This window comes from Myotis davidii, unplaced genomic scaffold, assembly GCF_000327345.1.
Source record: "Myotis davidii unplaced genomic scaffold, ASM32734v1 scaffold580, whole genome shotgun sequence".
NCBI classification, from domain to species: Eukaryota; Metazoa; Chordata; class Mammalia; order Chiroptera; family Vespertilionidae; genus Myotis; species Myotis davidii.
In genome coordinates, this window is record NW_006293313.1 from 3113108 (window position 1) to 3138601 (window position 25494).

At 46.0% G+C, this 25494-nt stretch overlaps 1 protein-coding gene across 1 annotated transcript in view; it reads right to left on the reverse strand.

The window, feature by feature from the left end:
* Positions 1 to 25494, reverse strand: part of TNR (tenascin R) — a 334378-nt gene that overhangs the window by 131209 nt on the left and 177675 nt on the right. Inside the window, exon 2 of the mRNA XM_006767025.2 lies at positions 21437 to 21533. The gene's annotated coding sequence lies outside the window, so the exon portion shown is untranslated. The remainder of the gene's footprint in view (positions 1 to 21436; positions 21534 to 25494) is intronic.

Genomic DNA, 25494 nt, shown 5'->3' on the forward strand with positions numbered 1-25494 from the left:
TCACTGTCCCTCAGACCGTTGGAGGGCCGGACTATAGTTTAAAAAAATTATGAACAAATTCCTATGCACACTGCACATATCTTATTTTGAAGTAAGAAAACAAAACGGGAACAAATACAATATTTGTATTTGCATGTGGCCCACGGGCCATTGTTTGAGGACCCCTGATGTGGAGAAATGAAAAGATGCCCATCTGTAAACCAAGGGAAGAGGCCTGGACCAGATCCTCCCTTCACAGCCCTCACAAAAATCACCCTGCTGACATCTTGATCTCGGATGTCCAGAACGATGAGAAAATAAATTTCTTGTTGTTTCTGTCACCCAGCCCACGGTGTTGTGTTCCACTTGCCCCAGCAGACTGAATGTGGGTTATAACAGTAAAAAAAAAAAAAAATTAACGATTTTTCTCAATTACCTGGTAAGGTTACTTAAGCAGAACTTTACTATAAAACTGATCTTTTTCACCCTTTTTATTTTAATTTCTAGATTGGAGATAGCATGGTTTTGGAGGGATAGAGCCTATTCCCAAGTTATCTTTGAAAAAAATATAACCCACTATATTCTTTGGCTTCCAGTTTTCTCCTGCCTCTTGCTTATGCTGGCTCTTATCTCCATTTCATTATTTCACAGTTGCCTGCACACTAAGGAACTTCTTCCTTCTTAACTCCGGTTACAAGGGTTTGCTCATGGCACCTCCAAGCTGTCTCACCTCTGGTGACTGACTCTGGGAGAGAGACAGTGTGGGATCCTTTCCATCAATCCAATGACTGGCCTAACAGTGATCCTGCAGAGCTCAGAATTTACACCGTTGGACGTTGACTTCAAAGGGCTGTGTCTAAACTCCTTCTGACTAATGAGGCACAGACACTTTGCAAAATGCAGAGATCTCTGGATATGGGGCCATCTTACTCCGCATTAAAAAAAATTTCTTCCTTTTCTGTAAGTGGAAATGAAGTTTCACAAAGAGTGGAGATAGGCTCTATGGGGTGTGTGTATGTATGTGAGAAATCTCCCTGCAAAGTGTATTGAGATACCCCCACATCCAGGCACTTTATTTGCTCTATAAGTTATATCCTGATCTTCAAAGTATATTTGATCCCAAGAGCTGAAAAGACCTTTGCCCAAAAACAAGCATGACACCACAAGTTCCCAGTCATATGTGTGAAAGTTACATATTATTTTAGACCATGACCCATTACCAGCTCACAACTCTATCCTGTGATGGTTGTGGACACCCGCACCATCAATGTGATTTCAGAACCCCCTTCCAGGATAGAGGCAATTATGCCAAGTGAGTGGGCATGGAAAGCAGACAATAACTGTAGTCAAATACAGTTCCTATAATTATACACTATTGGGAAATTCTTAAATCAGATCTGTAAATTATTGATCCAGGAAGCGCACAAAGAGGGAATTAGGTTAGTATCTGGGATTCCAAATCCAAACCAGTATTACTTGGTTGTTTCAAATCAAGTTTACTCTATGGGTGGCACACTTTTTCCTTAAAGAGCCAATCAGTCAGTGAATGAACATACCTGTGCCCCAGTGTCCCCACTGGAGTGATAGTATTAGCATCCTGGACCTGGCAGATTGTCTTTCTAGAGAGTTTAGAAAGAGATGGTATTTACAATGCGTGCGCGCGTGCGCGCGCGCGCACACACACACAATTTTCAGCTTAGAATTTATGTAGGATACACATTAGGACTGGTTTAAGATTCCTAAAGGCAACTTAATGTTTATATGGCAAAAAAAAAGAGAGCCACCAACATGGAGCTGAATACTTCCTTCTTGCTTAGCAAGAGTATAGGTAGTCGTCTGGTTAAACAACTTCCTGCAAATCCAGCCAATTTTTACTGGCAATGGAACCAGAGGCTGGGCCTGTGGGACCCACAGAATTGGCCCCTTTGGACACCCCATCCTCTGCTTCTTCCCCAGCAAGTTTCAGAGCCCAGAGCATCACACATGGGACACAGCAACACGCCTGGGGCTGAAACAGCACAGCGGGCACAGCAAATTGATTTAAATAAAGCATGTCAAATATTTGCTTCAGTTTAAATTCCTAAAATGCCATTTCATTAAATTGTGTTTTCATTTATGTCAGGCGGCTATCATACCAAAGCTATTTTTTTTTTATTTTAGAAGTTAGGATGCACATTTATATAAGAAAATACATTTTTTTAAATAAACCACTGTCATAATAGATATTTGAGCCCCGCCACATTGATTTTGTAGGGGGATGGTGGATTATGAAGTCTAACATGTTGTTGTTTTTTTACTGCAATTAAATATTTGTAAAGGGTCTCTCCACCGCCTCTCCCTAGATACAGTGATTGCGAACCTTTTGAGCTCGAGTGTCAGCATTTTGAAAAACCTTAACTTAACTCTGGTGCCGTGTCACATATAGAAATTTTTTGATATTTGCAACCATCGTAAAACAAAGACTTAAATTTTTGATATTTATTTTATATATTTAAATGCCATTTAACAAAGAAAAATCAACCAAAAAAATGAGTTCACGTGTCACCTCTGACACGTGTGTCATAGGTTTGCCATCACTGCCCTAGGAGGACCTATGACAGCTGCCAGTTGGCACCTGTGGGCAGTAACATCCTGGTTCTCACAACTCTCACACCTCTCTCAGAAAGGTGTAGGGATTTGAGCAGATTGACAGAGAGGCTGGGGTGTGTGTCTTTGGGCGGGGGAAAGGGTGCTTTCCCTATTCCCAAGGGAAAAGAAGGCCTGGAGGAGAATTTAATTTGTGAGTTGTGGGGCCACTGTGCCTGACCCTGTGCCGCCTTCTCTCTCAGCCAGGTCTCTGAGAGTTCCCCTTTCCTTCCCCAGGCCCCCGGCCACGTGACCACGGCCTCGCCTCCCAGAAGGGCACAGCAAACCTGGCACTCTTTCCTCGTACACTGATGTCTCACTAAGCACAGTATTGTGTCACTTTTGAGGAACAATGACTTGCACGCATTCACAAGGTCAAAAACACACGTTGAGTAGCCGCTCTGAACCAGGCACCATCAGGTGGTGCAGGCATGGGGTCTGGTAGGTGGGCACATTTGTAAAAACTAATTACGACAGAAGTGGATTTGGAAGCCACATAGAGAAAATGTCTTCTTGAAGAAGAACCCTCTTCCTACCAGAAGAAAGCATGCGGGAGGGCCCCGAACTACCTGGGGAAATGAACTCGCTTCCAAATAGAAACAGAAGCCTCCTCTCCAAAGGAGATGAAATCTCTGACATTTGAGTGCGCAGGGGAGGCACAACCTTGAGGGTTTCGCTAGATCTGATATTTCCATGAGGTTGATTCTAAGTATAAATTGGAAATGTTTTAAGATTTTTTTATTAGACACCCTAAGTCACAGGTTTTCCTTTTTTCTTTCTTTCTTTTTTGGTTACTGAGGGAAAACAATTTTTAAAAATATAAACATAGAATAGATACAAGCTTTTGGTAGCTTCTTTTGGGTATCCATCAAACTTAAAAAAAAAGACTTCTTTTCTCTGAAAATTGCCCTCATCCAATATCTCCCCACAAAGATGGAGGGACAGGTCCTAGAACTCCAAGTTCCTGAACCTGAGAGCACAGCTGACCTGACCCGGGCCCTTCAGTTCTCTGGCCTGTGAACTGAGAATTGGGACTAAAAGAGGCTAATCTGTCTACAATGTCCAGGGACAATGCACCTCCAGGAGTTGTGTGGAGTTAATCTTCTGCTCACCACATACATGAAAACACAGAGACCATGGCACCAGCCACAGAGAGAAGCAGAAATGAAGATGGAGAGAGAGCAACACTGGGTTCTGGAAAGCGTCTAGTTCCTGGGCCAGTCCCTGCCCAATGTGGACTCTTTGCCCATGTTCTGTAGGACACCCATGGTCCAGCACACATTCCCTCTTTGGATAAATCAGCTCAAGTTGGCTTCTGTAACTTGCAACCAAAAGAGTCTTATCTAATACTCTGCCTCTCTGGTTTAGGTAAAGTCCTGCCTACACAGCTGAAGGGCCCATAACATCAGATGATTCCCAAGCCCTACCTTTGACCATATGAATTTGAGTCCTCTAGGGTGGAGGGCCGGCGACCCACATTTTGTAACTAGTCATTAGGATATTTCTGTGGGGTTGCATGTTTTAGAACTGCTGGATGCCATAATCCTTGTAACTGAACTATGATGGGCCAAGGGCTGACATACATGCTCTGTCACTCTCCTCACAGTGACCCTGTGATGGAGACATTACTTATCAGGGGAAATTCGGATCTCCCTCCAGATGTTTCCTTCCACAAAGAAGCAGCTCTACTAGCTGTAACACTATGTCTTTGTCCCCTCACTCACCAGTCACCTGTCTGGTTGCTGAGTTTGGAAGGAGAAACCAGGTATATAGCCCAGCCTCTTCCTCCCTCTTGGGAGCTAGTCTGCCTACAAAGAGCATGTGCTCTCAGACCCACCACTCCTGCTAGAGATCCTCCTACCCAGGCCTCACCTCTGCTGGCAGGGCTGTGGTAGGGCAGACCCGCCCCAGTCCAGTGCAGTGTGACAGTATGGCAAGTTCTCATGGTGAGGTTCAGGGTTATACCCGCAGGTAAAGCTGCATTACCAGATCTCAGCTTGCAAAGGGGAGACCTTAGTTCTACCTGGCCCATTTCTTTGTCTTATATCTCTGGTTGTTCTGACAGGGAGGAGGGAGACCCTTGATTAGGTTCCTCAAGATCCTCTTATTATTACAGATACATTTCCAGATAAGACCATTCTCTGTCTGATGCCAAGTTTAACTTCCTCCACTGCCCCTTGGGGTACCTCTGGAGTGGTGCTTCTCAAACTGTGCACATACTGAATGCCCTGGCAATGGGTGAAAATGTAGAGTTTGATTCTGAAGGTCTGGGGTGGGGCCTGCAAGCCTGCATTTCTAATGAGCTTGCAAGTGACACCACACTGTTGGTGGGCAGTCTACACTGCACCTACAAGGTTATACAAAGGACACCTTCCAGAAGTCCAGAGCCATACAGGTGTGGCCAAATGGCCTCTCCAAAGATGGCCATGTCTTAATCCCTGGAGCCTTGATTATGTCACTTTACGTGTCAAAGGAAAATCAAGGTAGCAGTTATAATGAAGGCTGCTCATCAGCTGACCTTAAAATCAGGAGATTTTTGTGGATTAACAAGCTAGGCCCAAAATTATCACAAGGGTCCTTAATACTGAAATAGGGAGGCAGAAGAGGAAGCCGGAGTGCTGTGATATGGGCAGGACCCCACCAGCCATCGCTGGCTCTCAAGATGGAGGGAGGGGACGAACCAGGGAATGTAGGCACCCTCTATGGTGGTAAAGGCAAGAAAATGGGTTCTCCCCCAGTGCCTTTGGAAATAAACACCATTTAGACACCTTGATGTTAGCCCAGTGAGACACATGCCAGACTTACAGAACCATAAATGAATAAATGTGGGTTGTTCTGACCTACAGAACTACAAATTAATAAATGTAGGTTGTTCTTAGCTTCTAAGTGCATGGTACTTTTTATGGCATCACTAGGAAATGAATACACAGACAGCAGCTCAATCTCTGAGGCTGGAGTAGTTCAGCCAGGGAAGCAGCCCGAGAGGTTTATGCATAGGCATGCTTGGTAGAAAATGTCTACTGTTCCTCTATGAAAAATCCTGAAACTTTAAACACCAAAACTACCAGACAGAGTGAGCAGAACCCACTAATGCCTGAACAGCCTTGATTTTAAGGTAAGTGAGCATGACGAACACGGTGTTAAAAACTCAGGCCTGATTAACTCCCTGATGAAGCACAGAATGAAACACGCCAGGCAACCAGGCTCTGTGGAAATCAGTGCCCGTGCCCAGCGTGGGGAGACTTCCTGAGGGCTGGATGCCTGGTCCCAGAGAAGGCAACGTGGGTTCCCACGTGGTTCTGACTAACCAGTTTCCCGCCACAGGGAAGCATCCCCCCCCCCCCCCCCCACCCCGCTGCAGAGTCTAGTTTCTCAGGTATTTGCTACAGAGTGGGAGGAAGATGATGTTGCGATGACATCACCGGCTGTAGAGAAACTCCCTCATTCTGGGCTAAGTCCTCATGGGCTGAATTTCAGATTACAAAAGTAACCTTTTCAAATGCTTCTGCACAGAGTTGGGAATGGAAGTGCAGCTACTAGAATTGGCATAATTTATGTTGTTGGGTTCATTCGTTTCTGAAATCATGATTCCATTTATTCTATCACTGGTTCATTCACTCATCAAGCATTTGTTATTTGTCAACCATAGGCCAGCACTGGCGATACAGGGTTAAACACTATGCAACACTATGTTCAATAGCTGAGCTCTGCCCCCAGGGGCATTGAGGAAGGGCATCCAACACAGGCTAGGAATGGAGGTAAGAAGGGGATCAGAGAGAGTTGGAGGAGGAGGCACTGTTCAAGGTGAATTTTAGGAGATGAGAATAAGGTTGGAGCAGGCACTCTAGCGGCAGAAACAGTGTGGTGCTATGAAAGAGCACAGAACCCTCAGAAAAGTCAAGAACTGGGTGTGGCTGGCATTGACGCATTCCTGTAGGGGAACCAAGAGGGGAGAGGCTGGGAAGACAAACAGGTGCTGGATGCTCAGAAGATGATGACAGAGACAAGGAATGGAGGGTGTTAGCAGGGCTACACAATGTGTAGGATGTGAGTTTTGGGAAGATCACCCTGGTGACTGTGAGGCAAGTGCCCTGGAGGGGAGGGAGGTTGGATGCAGGTGGACCTGTTGAGTCTGAATGGACTATGCCCAGAGGTGCTCTTTTGAAGAAAAAAAAAAAGCCTTGGGGATTAACAAAGGCTTATTCTAAATCTGCATAAGAGCTTCAGAATTTATTCAATTCATCCAAGAAAGTGTGAAGGCAATGTTAGGAAACTGAGAGACGTGGAAGGCTACTGGTGGACACAACGTGTTCTTTTGGTTCCACACGAGGCTGTGGACTGAGAATAGACGGAAACAAGGACTGTGTTTAATATGCCATTGTGCATTGTTATCTGCTGTGATTATAGGCTTGGCTCCTGGTTTTTCATTCAGAGCCATTTATTCTGAAAATCTCTTATTCAGAATTTGAGTTCATTCCTCATTAATTCCGTGGTGGATTTCTGTAGCCTGGTGATTGAATTACCTAATAGCACCTGCCCGAAATGATTACCGTATGAGGAAGCCACCGGGTTGTATTTGATCTAAACGATTTGTTTCCCCAAGTTGTAATTTTATTAAAGGGGGACCCAGTGAACTACCTTCATAAGTGAAGGTGAGGCCCTGGCTTCCATGGGGTGCCTGGGAGGTTAACAAACGATTAGCAGCTGACAAACGACAACATGGCTCTGGAGGAAGGTGGCACTTCTCAGGGGTGGATCACCATCCCAGGGAAAGCGACGCACTGTTCTAGTCCACGTCCTGATAAGCATGGTGACCAGGGGGAGAGAGAGAGAGGAGACACCGCTGAGGAGCTGGCCCACACTGTGCTCGTGAACTTGCTCTCCACCACAGCCTCCATCTGATCGCCTGAATCATTCCTAAGCGAATGAAGCAGGGGTGAGCCCCACTACCCGGCAAGGGATCGTGGAATAATACTCTGAGTTTCTGTCTCTCTGGGACAGGTCCAGGCAAGTGGTGCCAACAGGAACTGGGTTTCCCTTCTGAAGTGACGGTGGCTTTGTACTAGACTCTTCCGGTAAGTCCCTGGTCTCTTTAAAAGTTCACATCGAAGGGAACAGGGAAAATTGGGACCCAGACTATGGAGAAATATTCTATCATTTTGCTTAGCAGTTGAAAAAGAACACATTTTCTTTGTAATGCATTGTTTAGTTATTATACCCATTTCCTCATTTTGGTGATTTAGGTATAAATGTATGCACAGGCACACAATTTACTAGTATATGCCATGTAAGGACAGAAATAATTTGTACTTCCCAAACTGCAAGCTGAGTATTTTTATGATATTGACCCTTTAATCCCTGAGAATCCTGACGAACAAAATAATACGTCTGAGGGTGGGTGGGAGAAACCTCCCAAAGACAGCATGATGGTGCCTCCCTCATCTTTATACCCATGGCCATTCCCCTAACGGGGGTCCTTGAAACATCTTTTCTGGACATTTCCTCCCATCTCCCCACATGCTGCCGTCCTTATATGGCTTCACCCCCTCTATTCTAGCTGAAATAGGCCCAGCAGCCCCACACTGCCTCTTTCCCAGCCATTCCAGGAGTCCCTGGCTGGCAACCTGCTTATGTCAACTGTGTGGCTCTTCACTGCGGGAAAAGCCCACCCCAGGTACAGGGGGAGGGGCAGGCAGGTTGAGGCTCCTCAGTGCTGCTTAAGTCCCATTATTAAGGCAAATCTACTCTAATGGTGGGTTTGGCCGACACTTGTGAAATCTGCTCCCGCCACCTCTTGCCCAACCTTCTCCCTACCAGGGCCCCAGGCAAACGCTTAGACAGTGGCTCACACACTAGACTACATGGGAAAATTTCCAGGGGAGTTTATAAAACACGGATTCACAGGCCCCACCCCCACCAACAGAATCAGGCTCTCCAGGAGGTGGGACCCGGGAATCTGTATTTTGTACAAGGTTTCTCGTGGTTTGGGAGCAGCTGGTCTGAGAGGTGGCATTTAGGAAGCAGAGGCAGAGGACACCTATGCTCCCCGCAAGCCTCCTTGTGCAGGTAACGAGCCGATGTGCCGTCTCTGCTCCCCACACAGGCTCTTGACATCTTGCCCATGTCTCCTGGATGCCTGGTGTGGGTCTGTTTGTGTTCAGGTAGAAGGTCTCTACTCTGTGTACATCTCTAGGCTGCTCGATGCAGAAATCCCAGCAGCACTGGGGGCTCCTGTGGAGTCCATTCCCCGGGTCCGTTTGCAGAGCCCACATCAGAGCCTCCAGCCAGACCACCAGCACCAGCCGCCACTGCCTCGCCCCAGCTAAAGCCTCTGAAGTTAAAGGGGGGCGCAGGAGGATGGTTCCCACTTCTCCCTCATGTTTCAATTAATATCTCAAAAACAAATCATCCTCGGTACACAGTCACTTCTGCTGCAAAGTCATGTATTGTCCAAACATTTTGTTTACACATCTGCTCACAGAAATGCTATCTCTGAGCTAGGTTGTCATCAGGCCTAATTTAAGACCAAAATGTAGACTGTAAGCTCAAATTGTTGCTGCAGCCACATCTGTTCATCCCGACTCCCTCACGCACCACGGGTGCCGTGTACAAGCAGGAGCAGCTGCATCGGAGTCCAGTAACCCTCGGGGATGTGTCTAGTGACAGTTCTCAGGAACCTCAGTCCTAGGACCTACAGGTATGTCCACACCGGTCCCCTTCAGTGCCACAGCCATTCCTCCCCTCATCTCCCCCCCTCCTGACTTTCATGGCGGTCATCATCTTTTCCATTAACGGCATTATCTTTGTCCAGGGTCCATTAGGACTCCTGTCGTAATGAGAACTCTGGGTGTCGCTGTACATAACGTGGCTGTTATGATGGATGCTCTGCATACAGTTCTCACCTGCATCACAGTCCCTCCTGCTTCCATTAAGATGATCATCTCCCCCCCTAACAGTCATCACCACATTAGAACTCCATTACCTTTCCCGTCACCACCATTACCTCCCTTATCGCCCCCTCTCCATTTCGGCTGCCCTCACCTTCTTCTTTCCAGCCACCAGCTTTTCAATTACAGCTCCATTATCTTTATTATTACCTCGGTTACAATCATAATTGTCCCCATAACAGTTTCAATGTCTATCCACCCCTCTGCAATACCAGACCCTGGCCACCTTTGATAAAGCTACAGGTGTCCCTATTACATACTGGACAGGTACTCTACACTCCCTGTTAATGTTAGAAGCCCCTTCTTTTCCTTCATTGAATCAGCCATGACAAGGTTAACCACAAAAGATCCCCCACTGTCCATGGCAATTTCACTATTGCCACTGTCATTCTGATTTACAGCTCACTGCTCATTTCTCTTTCCATCGCAGCCAAACCATGGTAATCCTCATCTAAAAACACCAGCATCCCGTCTGTCACCTCTCTGTTATGGTTGCCTCTTTGACCCCACGGATCCCGCTACCAATTTCTTCTTCAAGGCAGTCCATGCGAACATAATGGGATGCACCCCTGTATGTCTAATACTCCAGTGTGTGTGCACGGGGAGAAAAGTGTTCCGCACTGCCCTGTTTGATCCATCAGGTTGTAAGCTCATGGTGGACCAGACCAACCTCGTTTCCTTTCCAGAGCGCTTAGCAACTGGACAAAGTGAGCATCCAGAAGTGTGGTTCACTGAGTGACTCAATGCCTCACCCTCTTTGTCCTCACACTCTGCGTCCACTGCTGTGACATCAGTCACTATCAAAACCTCATCAACATAGTCTTTATGATTGTGTTACCCCAAGCTCCTCCTCTTCACCAAGAGATCTATCTCCTCTTTCATTTCTGGACCATTCTCTCAATAATTGCCACGGCTTTGATGGCAGTGGCTCCATGACACCCCCATCACCTCTCCCTGAGTGTAGAGGGATGGGCTATTCCACCACGATGCTCAGCTTCCCTTTCAGACCTGTGAGGAATTACCAGACCTGTCGTGGCCTCTCTCCAATAGGCATTTGTCATTGCACGAGTGACGGTTACAGGCTCACCTGCATGTGCCAGGTCCAAATGACTAAGAAAGCTTTTCCCTCCTGGTGTCCAGCTGTGTGATCTCAAATGGATCTTTTAGGGTGGGCTTATGTGGAGGAGCTCTGGACTTCAACTATCTGAGTTCAAGTCCCCGCTCTGCCACTGACTGAGTTTGATCTTGGGCAAATTATTTAGCCTTTCTGTACCATAATAATGATGCCAATTATTATTGGTTGCTTAGAGAAGTAAATGGGTTAATACATAGAAAGTGATCAAAATAGCACTTAGCATCTAGAAAGCACTCAATGAGTCTTAACTCTCCCAGGGCTCCATTTCCCTTTAGCTAGAAGATTAGAGTTGGACATGAGTAATCTCTCATCCTAGATTGAATATCACTGGGTCTGTGTTTCCGGTTTTGGATTATCAGAGTTCTCGCCAAGTTTCAGCATCACAGTTCTTAAATCATTTCCCAGCTTCGCTGTACCCTGCTGACTCAGCTGGGAATCATGGTAGTCCGCTGGCCCATGATCACGACTGTGCTGCCCTGGGTGTGATTGCTGGGCATTTTCTTCTCTGTGCCTAAGGAAAGACTCAAGTGGTTTTGCTGTGGTTGGACTTGACTTAGCTGTGTACACGCCCATTCAGCCTGCATTGGCAAAGTGTGGAGCTGACAAGTGGCCCTCTCCTGCTAGTCCTGTCCTGTTCCTCCACCTTTTTGTTCTCTTAAGCCAATGGTTCTCAACTTCCTAATGCCGCGACCCTTTAATACAGTTCCTCATGTTGTGGTGACCCCCAACCATAAAATTATTTTCATTGCTACTTCATAACTGTAATTTTGCTACTGTTATGAATCGTAATGTAAATATCTGATATGCAGGATGTATTTTCATTGTTACAAATTGAACATAATTAAAGCATAGTGATTAATCACAAAAACAATATGTAATTATATATGTGTTTTCCGATGGTCTTAGGCGACCCCTGTGAAAGGGTCGTTCGACCCCCAAAGGGGTCTCGACCCACAGGTTTAGAACCGCTGTCTTAAGCAATGCTGACAGTTCTCAGGTGGGACCTGAATATGCCCAACTTTGATGTGGGAGCTATCCAATCAGTCAGTGCTGCTCCGGACACACTTCAAAGGAGACAGGGTTTGGTTCTAGCCTTGTTTCACGATGTGGCTCTCTCTCTCTCTCCCTCTCTCCCTCCCTCTCTCCTACTTATTAGCTATCCAGACCACTTCACTGGGCACCCTCTTCAAGCCTGCCTTTCCTACCAGAGCCCCATGTTCTGAAATCATTTTCCCCTCTTCTCCCTCCATCATTTCTCATCCTCTTCTCTTCATTCTCTTTCTCCAGTGGCCTTTAGACAAAAAAAAAAATGATCTAATAAAATAATGAGCATTCTAGGCTGGATAAAAGTGGGTCTCTCTGGGAACACCTGCCTTTCAGAAGGGACATCTGGGAAGGGCCAGGCCTTCCCAAGAATGTCTCTCAAATGGTAGGATTTGAGACAAATGGCAGAACCAAGTGTATTATTTTTAAATTTATTTTCTTAATATTTGAGAGGAGGTGAGGGCGGGGTGGGGGAATAATCTTCATGGCAGGCAGATTTCACAGTGCCAACCAAAGTATACTTTGTAGGCAATGTCCTTCTCTCTGTATAAAACCCACGTGAAGTACACCTAATAAATTATCCTTAATTTACCAGCCTCTCCATTGCTCAGAGGCTATGGGGCCGTCAGCTAATGAAGTCATCTCAGCTGCCTCATCTGCATGAAGTTTCTGTGAGTTCTCCACACCCCATTGTTACTAATATGAGAACTCAGTTGTCAAAGAACAGTCCGAAGTGTGTGAGTCCTTCTGTGTAAACAGCATTCTACTCAAGCAAACACGAGAAAAAGATGCTTCACTTTGTGATTACAGAGACAACAGAAATTGGCTGGCACTAGGCCAACTCTGCAGAGACCACAGGGACTGCAGACATATTTTCTGCCTCTAGATTGCTGGTCTCTGGCCAAGGCAATCTAAGGATTGGCACAGGAACCTGAGGGTGTGAGGCAACTGTGGGGGCTGCTTGACCATCCCGTCATTGGCAACTTTTTCCTTTCCCTTTTCTCTTTCTTCCTCTCCCTTAAGTCTTCCTTTTCCCTACTCCAAGGTGTCCTTTTGCCTTCCTGGCTTTGTGCCACTTCTCCGTCCAAGGCTCAGCTTGATGCCCATGCCCTCTCCCATGAGGTCTTCCATGGTCATCTCCATTCCCCTGAGCCCTATGATCCTCATTTCATTTCAGTTCTATTTAGGTAATAGACACAGCCAGTGCCAGGGTGCAGTACTTCATTATACTGTCATGCATTAGTATTTTATTTGTTTTCTCGGTTTGGAATTGCCTTGGACTAAACTCTAAGCTCCTTCAGAGCAGGGACTATGATACGTCCTTCTTTAGTGTGGCCCATGGCTCATCCTTTTGTATGTGACACATGAAAATTACTGAAGAAAGACCTGCCACTGGGCCTTCTGCTCCTTTCTCTTATTTTACCTTTACCTGCCTTGCCCTGCCTTTTATCTGCCCCATTCCACTTGCCCTTGTCTTCTCTGCTAAAGTGCCCCAGGCTGGCACACTCACAGCCCCTGCTTATTCTGTCCAGGGTGAAGAGAATGCTGGCTCCTAGTTTCCTAGGAGCTGGGGATGGGGCTTAAGAGAAAGTTGAGTACTGCCCTGAACAGGAGTGACTTCTGGCTAATTAGAATCCCTTGGCTTTGCATTGGAAAGAGAGAGGGGCTAACCTCAGGGTTATGACAAGGTGCCACAATAAAAGCTGTTCTGGGGCCAATCGGATCCACGGGCAGAAAAAGCCAATCACAAAACGGTAAGTGCTGGTTAACTTCCTACCTCCTATTTGTTAGAGGTACGGTAGCTACGTTTATTTGGGGGAAAGTCTAGACGGTTTAATTTGCTCTGACAGCATACCAAAGGGCGCGTTTGCATAAGCATGTTCACAACAAATACGGGTCCTGCTTGTGATCAATTCTCATCAGTATGTTGTAAAGCAATTTCAGTAAGTACTTAGCTTAATCAATCTGTATCTGCACACTGACCTTCGGGACTCTGCACAGGTCCCAGCATGCAGTGCGCTCCGCGATGCTGTCTCTTCAGACAGCGTATTTCTCAATATTTGCACATGGCTTTCATATTCAATCAACGCAATCATCTGTTCCCTCCTTCCAACCGCCTCCCTTGCAGGGGGAGGTGAGAGCCACACAGAGCCTCTGCCACTGGTTCCCAGTCCCCTAAAATCTGGAGCACTGAGAAGAGAGCAGGGCATCCTGGGATCATGAAAATAACAGGAAAAAATTTTTAAAAAATTTATCAGCTTGTTTACACAATTATGTAAATGATGAGCACTTACACATGGCCGATTCCTCAATTATTCATGGTGTGAAGTGCCTGAGAATTCAATTCAACTAAATAACCTTTTCTTCAGCTCTTGTTATGAGCAAAGTATTGTAATTTGAGGAAAGGGAGACAAAGATACAATCTGCTAAAGAAAATCAGAGAAATACACAAGTGACTGTAATACCAGCTGAGTAAGTACAACGAGAAGAGCACAATAGAGGCAATAGGGCAGGAAGAACAAACATCTGATTGGCTGGGTCCAAAGGGGATTTGTGGAGGATGGAGGAGACCCTCTTCCCCAGCCCTGGAGCCACTCTTGGTTGACCCCATCACCTCTTATCTGGATGATTAGAGCAGTTTCCTGCCTGATCTCCCCCTGTAAGTGCTGCTTCCTGAGCCATCTTTGTAAAAGGCAATCTGGTTATGCCCCAGCTCAGCTCTGAACCCTCCATTGTCCCCAAAGTCTGCAAGAAAGCGTTCAAGTCTCTCAGGCTCTCACACCTGGAGAGGAATAGTCTGTCATCCTCTGACGTCTTCACACCCTTCCCTCCCCACCGTGTACACAGTGCCTGCCACATGTCTTGCTGCCTGCCTCAGTGGCTTCAATGACCTTGCCCATGCTGCTCCTTCTACCTGGACTGGCCATCTCCTTCTCTCCTTTTCTCCCTCCCTGGGCTCCCCATTTGTCTGGAGAGCTCCTATGGCACGGCACGTTCCTTCCTGTCTTCTGCCCCAAGACAGGGCTGGTTGCCCCTGCCTCTTTATAGTACACGACCCCCTCATCCCACTCACCACATGCCCTATAATTTGGGGAGGGTTTGGCATGCTCGGCTACCTTATAAGAGTGTGTCCTCCTTGTGGTCAGAACCCAGACTGGGTGCAGAATGGGCATAGCACAGAGCAGGTGATCTCTGCCTATTTATTGCCAAATTAAATCCAATTGGTTGTGTGGGGAGGTAGATACACCATTTTCCATGGGGTTAAGGGTTAAAGACATGATGGGAAAGGAGTGGAGAATATTCTTTCATAGAATTTGGGTAAAAGAAGGTGTTAGAGAGTCACACAATCATGCAAAGCTGTTTGTTTTACTGTCCACCAAGGCTTGTTTATCAGCAGAAGGGGAAGAACATACAGGAAGTGCGAGGATATGAGTGGAACCACTGGATGGAGGAAGGCTCCACAGCAGGTGGCAGGAAAGAGGCTGAGAATTAACTCAGTGGGAGAGTTTGCCTGGCAAGAAGCAGGGACGCATTGTCCCTAGACAGACAGGACAAAGCCAGTCAGGAGCAGGAGCGTGCAGAGGCATCCTGAGGAGAGGAGCAGGACTAAGCAGATCCCTTTCTTCATGGCTCCATGCTAAGCAAAGGGAGCAATGACCTTACCTGTAACCTGCCATCCCACACACCCAACACCTGAACATTTTCCCCATGAAACTGCCAGATGTTGAGAGAAAATACAACTGGATATTCAGAAAGTCCTTTAACTTTCAGAGCTACAGCCTCTTAAATGCGATGCCCTTGGCAAAAGTTTATCACCAATGAATGGGTGATTCCTCTGCTAAGGAGCAGGACGGAGCATGGGAGCCCTGTAGAGACCCCGTGACACTGCCCTCTGCCCTCTCTGAGGAGTGGCATTGGACCCAGGTGAGCTCTGCCCCTCAGAGGCTGGTCAGAGCTTTGGGGGCCCTATTTCTCGGATCCTCCTCAACCCTTCTAATGAGACAACCCTTCTCATGGCCATTCACATTCAAACTACAGTTCCTGTTCGAATCCACTGGAGCCACGGTCTAAATGGATACAAGTATTTTCGTCCTCAAGGGTCCCTGAGGCTGGTGAGTTTTGGACTCTTAGGACCAGTGCAGGAGGAGCAGGTTAGCTCTCACAGCCGTGCCCAGGCCCAGGTTCCTCCCTCCTCTCCTGTGTGGCGCCTTACAATTCTTAGCCCTAAGGAAAGATGAAATACACTCAGCCATAAGAAAAGATGAAACACTGGCATTTGCAACAACATGAGTGGACCTTGAGGATATTATGCTAAGCGAAATAAGTCAGAAAGAGCTAAGAACCATACGATTTCACTCATATGTGGGATATAAAACTGACACGGACATAGACACAGACAACAGCATGGTGGTTACCAGAGGGAAGGGGGTAGGAGGATAGCAAAGGGTAAATGGGGCCAAATCTATGGCGACGTAAGATGATTTGACTGTGGGTGGCGGGCACACAATGCAATATACAGATCATGTACTGTAGAACTGTATACTTGAAACTGATATGACCTTATTAACCAATGTCATCCCAATGAATTCAATAAAAAAGGAAGAAAGGGGGGAAAAAAGAAAGAAAGAACTCGGCGTTACTTCAGGAACACATGGCAGTTGGGCTTTTCTCACCAGAATGCAAATGCAAGGTTGAAGCTCAAGGCCGGCTGCTTCTGAAAGGTTCTAAGAGTGGCGATTATTTGGTGAACCTTCTAAAAGGAAGCTTAAACTCGGGGCATTTCTGCAATGACCAACCCATCAAAAGGGCAAGCCATGTTTTTAAGAACCTCAAGATTTAAATCTGAAAACACCAGTTGCTTGGTTTGGTTGGGATATGACGGGAAAGAAAAGACAACTGGGTTTTTGTTTACTTATTTTGAAGACTCCATTCACCTCAGCATTTAACAATCCATTTATGCTCACTTTTGGTCCCTTTCCCACAGTACCTCTTTCCATTCTGTTATTTTACTTTTACTAAAACTTCCCGAAGATTATTATATTGGAAGGCGGTCATAGCTCAATGGCTTGATGAGTGGGTTTCCCCTCCCAGCACTGAACCTACCTGTAAGAGTTACAGAGGGACTGAGCATACTCACTAAGATGAAACAGTCATACTTCTGAACAATCTGTATTATTCTCAGCCAAAGTCAGGTAATCACAACATTAACATTGAATTCAATGACTAAACAGTAGTTGCTCAGTAAAGGTTTATTGCCTGGAACTAAAAGTTATCAGAGAGTGTGGGAGTACAGGGAGAAGTTTTCCCATAGATTGTCCCCCAGATTTTAATGCTGGCCTGTGTCCCTTGGCCTCAACTTACCTTTTCTTGAAAATTTCGATCATGAAGACATACCTACACACAGAATCCCAGACCTTTAAAAATGAAAGACACCTTGTAGATGCGCACAACCTCAATTTCAGGCTACAGAACAACATGGGAGAAGGTAGGTCAGACAGGAATTCATTTTATCTTCCTAGTTGTTCAGTCTGTATGCAGACTGTAGCATATGAAAACTGGCTAGACACAGAGGAAAGAGTACTGAAAATTGTTGGAAGAAACATCAACAATTTAAGATATGCAGATGACCCCATCTTACTGGCAGAGAGTAGTCATGATTTGAAATGACTTCTCATGAAAGAAGAAAGTGCCAAAGCAGGACTGAATTTGAACATCAAGAAGATAAAATTATGACCACGAACGAAATATACAACTTTAGCACAAACAACAAAGACAATGAAATTGTTAAGATTTTGCTTACTTCAGTTCAATCATCAATTAAAATCAAGACTTGCAGCCAAAAATCAGGAGAAGGCTGAGATTCAGAAGGGAAGCAATGGAAGAATTAGGAAAGATCCCCAATGGCAAAGATGAGTCAACAGAGACCAGGGCTGAGATCATTCATACCCTCGTATTCCCAGTTACTATGTACGGGTGTGAAAGTTGGACAGTGAAGAAGGTTGATAAGGAAAAAACTTGATTCATCTGAAATATGATGTTGGAGGAGAGCTCGATGGATGCCCTGGACTGCCAGAAAAACAAACAAGGGGTTCTAGAGGAAAGTAAGCCTGAAACATCTCTGGAGGCAAAAAACGACAAAACTGAAGCTGTCCTACTTTGGGCACATCATGAGAAGGCAGGGTTCTTTGGAAAAGACAATAATGCTGGGAAAAACAGAAGGCAGCAGCAAAAGAGGAAGACCAAACTCAAGATGGATTGACTCCATAAAAGAAGCCATAGGCATGAGTCTACAGGAGGTGAGCAGTGCTGTTGAGGATGGGACATTATGGACATCACTCATTTGTAGGGTCACCAGGAGTCAAGCTGACTCAAGGGCACATAACACACACTGCTTCAAAACCCATCTGCGGTCCAGAGCAGCCTTGAAGCTGGGAGCTCAGCTCCCCAAATATCACATTTATCTCAATTTGGCAAGAAGCTAAAAGCCTATCTGGGGCCATTTAAATTCTAATGTTATTAAGGGCTCATCTAATCAGCTTTTAAAGTAAGCTGCTTTCAAATGCATGGGGAGCGAAGGTAGGGGAGCAGTAGGCTGAGGGAGGCAGCCTGGGAAGTGCATCCTGGTTTGAATTGTTAAAGAGTCGGCAAGCAACCAACACTTTCTTACTGGATGACCTCTGCCATTCCAACACCAGACCAAGCTGGTGAACAGCCATCTGTGAGTACAGGGGCAGAGGGCTCCTCTGGACAATCCATGCTTTCCTGTAATGTCCAGTGTACACACGTAACAAGGGTTGGCAGAGAAAGATGACTGGCCTCCATGCCAGGAGGTGGCTTTGAGATTTCATCAGAAGAGCAGCTGGTGCTTCTGAGAATGACCTCTAACACTGCATCCTGTGGATTTCTGAGAAGTCCTGCCCTCAGGAGGCTGGCAGGACCCACCACCCCTGCCTGGACCCACTGGCAGTTGTAAACTGGCTTCAAGGGAGGCCCCGCACATCTGACGTGGGTTTGATGAGACTACTGTTAGACCTAAACTAAATGAAACTCTGGGGTGTTTATGGTTCTGATGTGCTTTGGGATGACCAATCTGATTCTGACACCAATTCTGAGGTTGCTTCCCACCTCCCCCCATCCCCTCCCACACACACTAAGCAATTCTCTGCAACACTTAATTCTGACACCATCTACCCAGAGAGAACATCAGATTCCACAAGTCAAGGGCTCAGACCCACCAGACTGTCCTCCACTTCAGATGCCAATCAGAAGTCCAGGTTGTCACCTCTGTTTCTGACCGACTGGATACAGACTGGAGGTTCCCACAACTCCCTCCCTGGTTTCCATTAATTTGCTAGAACAGCTGAAAGAATTCAGGAAACCCATTTGCTCACTAGATTACTGGTTTATTACAAAGGATATTAAAGAATACAAATCAACAGCCAGATGAAGAGACCCATAGGTGAGGTCCCAATCAAAGGAGGCTCTCTGTTCTCATGGGAGTTCTTTGGACCCCAACCTTTTGTTTTTTATGGAGGCTTTATTGCATAGGCATGATTGATTGAATCATTGACCATTGGTGATTGAACTCAATCTCCAGCCCTTCTCCCCTCCCAATAGGTCAGGGGTGGAACTGACAATGTCAATCCTTCAATCACATGTTTGGGTCCCTTGGCAACCAGTCCCCATCTTTAGGGGATTTCCAAAAATCATCTCATTAACATAAGGCAGGGGTGGGGAATGTGGGGCCTGAGGGCCATATAAAGCCTGTGAAATCATTTGGTCTGGCCCTGCCAAGGCATTAAGGGGTGAGTCAATTAAATATTTGACCAAGTATAGCAGGCTAGTTTTTAAGTTATAATTTTTTATGGCCCACAAATGATATAAATATCCAAATGGCCCTTGGGAGAAAAAAGGTTCCCCACCCCTGATAGTGAAAGGTGTTTGCTGAAATATCGACACCTTTATCTTTCTTATCACATTTAGGAAATGCCAGGTTTTAGGAGCTCTGTGCCAGAAATGGGATGAAGACAAATATATATTTCTTATTATACATCACAATGTCATAGCCCTTCTTTAAACATCAGGCTCATCCTTGCCTTTCGAGAACATTCTCTGATCCAGCCTGTTGATTGGTGCCCTGGGAAGGACTGGGCAGGGTAAAGCTCGCTCCAGAAAGGATATGGTGGTTCTCTTCCTACTGCCTGCCCCCTGCACACTGACTTCTCAGATTCCCTGGTAGGGTCCGGGCTCCCTCCTTTATACTTCCAACCCCTCCATCCAAACCTTCAGATACTTGTCAAGCTAATAACTTGTCTCACCTTTACACCAAAATTCTTGAAATATTTATTCAACATCGATTTAGAGGAGGATGACAGCACCCTAGATCTACTGGCACCGAACCCACCTTATTTGGAAGTCAGGTTAGAGGGCACTATTTTCACTTGACCAAGTTTCTCTTGGGGAGGGGGAGGACCTTAAGCTTTCAATGCAGGTGGTTTGTCAAATATTCTTTTAGCTACACAAGTACTTTGAGCAGAGTGCTAATAAGTAACAAGGTCTCCATCTTAATGCATTTCCAGTGATGCTCTCGTTGTGACAACCAACCCTAGTTGTCATGAGGTCCACCCCATGCCAACTCTGCTTGGTTGCAGACAACTTAATCTCAACCAGGTCTTAGCCTAGAAGCACCAAAATTAGCAATTTGCTCTCAAGTGTGAATGACTGCTAGCCAGCTTAATGCAATGATAACTCTGGTGAGTTTGTACATTCAAAGGTATTTTCAATGGCCTGAGGTCCTCTGTAATCAAGTGTCCCCAAGTGAGGCAGGATATCACTAGGATACTCTGTGCTGATTTTAATATGGGACTTCTTATCGTTATACAGGGATGGATAACGAGCTCACAGTACATCTGAGAAAGGAAATGTTTTTCCAGAACAAACTTTAGCAACCGTATCAACAAATTGAGAGAGAAGGCTGTGGGTATATTATCATTGTTCTGTACAATAAAAAAAAGGACCTCGCCGGTTTGAAAAGTTCCCAATTCAGTATATCAAGTTTGAGTGCCAGGAAGAGTTATTAAGGGAGCATAATATTCACTGTGCCTGTCAGCTCTGTGAATCTGAGAGCCTTCTCCCACAGACCATTTTTTAGAGGTTATTATTTCAACCTGAAAATTCTTTAGACATATATATGTGGTATGAAAAAGGAATTAGGAAAGCCTTTAAATTAAAAGAAATAAAACGACAGGGTTTTCCTGAGCCATATAAATAGTTATGGATAGAGATAAAGGGATGGATATTTTTTCATAATGGTTTATAAGAGGTTTGGAACTACAGAAATGTTCGAGACAGGCTGGTGAATAATTTAGTGACTGATTCATGCGGCCCAGGCGGGCGCGGTTGGGTCGGAATCAAGTTTAGCCTCCTGGTGGGGGTGAGCGCAGTAACACACTTTTATTACCAACCACATCATGAAATGCATTTCAGAAATATTTTATGAGAAGCCCAAACCGTGGTTTTCTCCACCTTTTTCCACGACGGCCTGAAGCCGGGGAGCTAATGCTCCTGACCCCCTCCTTTCAGGGGACCGTCCCCAGGCTGTTGTTGCAGACACAGTCTCAGATCCCTGGGAATGTGCAGGCCCTAGGGAAAGCCTCACACTGGCTATTGCAATGATGGATAGTAAAAGAGTCACAGGAAATGGTACCTTTAGCGATGGTGTCTTCGATGCTCTCTCTGCCCGCAGGTCTTTAACCCTAACACCTGGAGAGCCTGCCTCTGTGCCGCTGCGATGACACGGCCACCTGAAACGGGAATAGGAAGAAATACTTTGTGGTTTCAAAACAAGGAACCTTGGTTTCCCTTCCCATCCCAATGCCATGTCTTCTTTTCAATACACTGGGAGGTACAGCATGCGGATTTCTAAAGCAAAGCAAACCATTATTTATTAGTTACTTTTGCCTCTCCAGAGAGTTCCATTTGTTTCAATTATCTTCCTTTATGAATCCTAACAGCTTTGCAATAAAGTGGTAAGTATTTAAGACAAAAATTCTGTAGAAAGATTCTAAATCCAGAAATGTGTTGTATGTAGCAAATAGATTCGGAGATCTTTGAAGGTGGCTGTAGTCACCTGCTCAGATGATCTGATTATGACCAAAGCTTGATACTTCCTCTGGGAAGCCACTCATCCCTGGAAGCTAAACCTGGGGCCCTCTTAAGTCCGTAACCTCTAAGACTTCCTATGTCAAGAAAGTCACCACTTACTTTACAGCTCTTCCTTGGAGCTGTTCTCACTCTGAACTCTTAACCCCTCAAGGACAGACTCTCTGTCCTGCTCACTGCTTCTAGCTCTTATCCCACAGTGCCAGCACACAACAGGTCAAAGAAGCAGTGACATTGACTGTAGGGGGCAGTTTCTGTGCCAGCAACTTGTCCGTCCCTTTAAGCAGGGTTCCTATGCAGAATGTGGACCAGGTGCCCCTACCAGATTACCAGGGACCATCGACACAGACCCCAGCAGAATGATTCTGCTGCCGAGGGCTTGCTTCCCATAAATGCTCTGAGCCCTCTCCAAAGAACACAATGAGCCTCAGGAATCTCATTTAGAGGTGCCTAAAGAGGATGTATTTGCAAAAATCAAGTAGCACTGAATGGCTGAAGGCATAAGCCTTCGGCTAAGGTATAGGCTTGCTGGTCTAAGTTATTCCTGAATAAATCAATCTTCCCCAGAGGACCTGATGGAACCTTGGAATTAGAGGAAGCGGAAAAATCACTTAGTTCTGGAGGGGTGAATAGATTTTATCGCTGGTGAATACTCCAGCACATCTGCAGTGGCTGCCTAGAGAGTGGGGCTGGGTAAGAATCCAAGGCCGCCAGGAGGGAGGCTGGTCATCAATGGTGTGCCAGGGCCCAGAGCAGGGAGGTGCTGCAGGTGATAGAAATGCCAGGTATTTTCCTTCTCCAATTCTAATCTGGCTGCTCATGAAATGGAAGAGTTACAGGTCCTTTGGACAGTGTCATTTGCAACCTCTTTTCCAGGCAGATAGCTCTGATATTACAAAGTCTCTCTTCCCATGAAATTACAACTCTTTTTCCTATTTTGCTTCCAGCCACTAATCCCCTTTTTCTCTCATCTATCTGTGAGGTGGTCCCTCACTCTTAGAAAACTGGTCCTATCTCTTTTGAAACAACTAAGTCAAAAGTCATCATAAGGGTTGGCAAAATCCCCTTTATTTTTGTTCATCAAACATTGATACCTTTGACGCGCTATTTTATCCTTATTTCTCCAACTACATATAGACATGGCCATTCATTCATTCAACTCGCATATATTACTGCACTTTACATTTCTTTCCATGATGCTCTTAATATTATAAAAGCAGTAAATGCTCATTGTAATAAATGAATTCATATGTAGATGGATAGAGGAAAAGTTAATCCTTTCCTTCCAGTCTCAGCCCTTGAGGTAACGTATTCATAAACAAGTACGTATCCTGCCACAGTCATAAGGTTCCCAGGAAAGACAGTGTATGTGCATGAAATGTTTACTTCCACCCACTACTTCCTTTCCTGGGGAGGTTACAGGGGGTGGGACTGACCAGAAGAGCTCAGGAGCTGTTCTGCATTGAAAAGGGAGAGGCCTTTGACCACCCCCCCTCGCCCCCACATCAGTTTTTGGGCCTGAGCTGCCCAGAAGAGGGGACAGGCACAACCTTTGGCAAAGCAGCTTCCTTTGGCTGAGAGCAACTCTTGAAGAGGAACTCAGCTGTGAGCTGACAGCGGCCAACACTCCCAGTAGCTGTGGGTTGATAGTCTCAGTTAGGGGGTGCCCCATAGTACCCAGCACATCCACCCTCCCTTCTGCTCATTTAAACCTAACTATGCACAGATATACAGATATATGGGGTGTTTCATTTACAGTTTTTAACTGAAATACTCTGTAACTTGTTTTGACTTAACATATGTACATCATCATTTTCCCCTAATTTATTTATGCATACATAACTGTACTTTATTTAAACAAAGACCAAATTATGCATCCAGCCTTTTTTTAGTGCAGTCTCCTTATTTTCTTCTCTGTTGCTTGCCTCTCTCCACCTCCTCTCCCTCCTTCGCTGTCCACATCACCCTCCCCACTCCCACCATGTGGACAGCAAGGAATGGATACTTTTGTACTTTCCTTCACGCTCATACAACCACATGCATACATATGTGTGTATGAGTGGTGCACTCAGGTTTTTGGTCATTGGGAGCAACCATTTATTAAGAGCCTTCTGAGTGCCCAGGCCTGCGCCAGGCACTGGGCATACAAGAAGACTTAGCCTCCGCCCTCAAGGAGCCCTGCCCACAAGGGAGAGGGATGAGGGAGTGGCAGCCATGACAGGATGAAGTCACTGAGGGAAGAATGCACCAAACACAGCCATTTGGAGAATCAGAGCTGGAGTTCAGGGCTCCTGTGTCCCAGGCCTGGATGCTTTTCCATTTCATCAGCTTTAAAAATCAGGTTTCAAACTGTGGACTGCACAATGGCCACACTGAATTCGAGCAAGTGTGCTCCAAGCGTCCTGTGGTCATGCCCGCTCGCACATGGTGGTCCTTGTGATACAACCTGCAGCACCTCACTAACAGATCCATTTCGCCTGAGCAACAAGCCACACAGCCCTGAACAGATGCCATACAAAGGCCTTTTCTTGGAGTAGATTTTCATATAACCTGTGTCAAGGGGAAGAGTTATTATAACAAAAATTGACGCGGCTGTGTCACAGTGTGGGCAAGTATGCCTGCGGCACCAAGTTCCAGAATCAGCAGCAGAGATAAACATCAAATGCAGAATGCATGCTCCCAAATCCTTTTAACCTACACACTTCCGGGGGTGGAAGGAGGGAGAAGGACATGGAACCACAAAAGATGTATGCATATACACAGGACTAAGGAGCATGTTGACCTGGCTCCCTGGCAACCTCAACAAACTGACATGCTCTTTCTGTCCATTCTCTCTACCCACTCACTCACCTGCACTTCCCCGCTAAGTGCCCAACCTTTTTTTCATTCCATTTTCTGAGGTGACCTTGTAATAGCTCATCACTCTGGGGGAAAAAGTTTCCCTATGAAATGTGTCCCAAAAATGAACATATTTTCTTTCCTCAACCAATGTTGATCCCTATTCTACTGCATGTGTGTTCAGGACCCCAAGGAGCTGGGCTTGGACTTTTTCACATAGGGTCCCTGCCCCTGATGGCCCAGGCAGGATCCATGGATCTGGGCATCCCAGGGTGCAGCCCAGGAAGCCCTGCTGACTCCAAGCACAGATTTTCTCCAAGGCCCTGTGTTTTTCCCCTTTGCTCTCAGTGAATCATAGACAGAAGAAAGACCCTGGTGAGCCAGGTGAGACACATCAACCGAAACCTTACAGAGGTTTCCAACTTCACAGCACAGTTCATTTTGATAGTCTGTATACACCTTGGTACTTGGTTGGATTAGGTTTGTTTTCTGCAAATCGCTAGTCATGTTCCAGTAATAGCCATGTGATTGTAAGGATATTGATCAGCACTCTATACACACTACCCAATATATGAAAGCATTACATATCCTATCTAATAAAGAGGGAATATGAAAATTGACTGTCACTCTGTCACAAAGATGGTGGTGCCCAAGGCCACAAGATGCTGGTGCCCAGGCCCCTCAGCCCTGCCAGAGTCCCCCAGTCCTTTCAGCCCCACCTGGGGGGGGGCGGTGGCAGGCACACGGTGTGGGCATACCTGACCT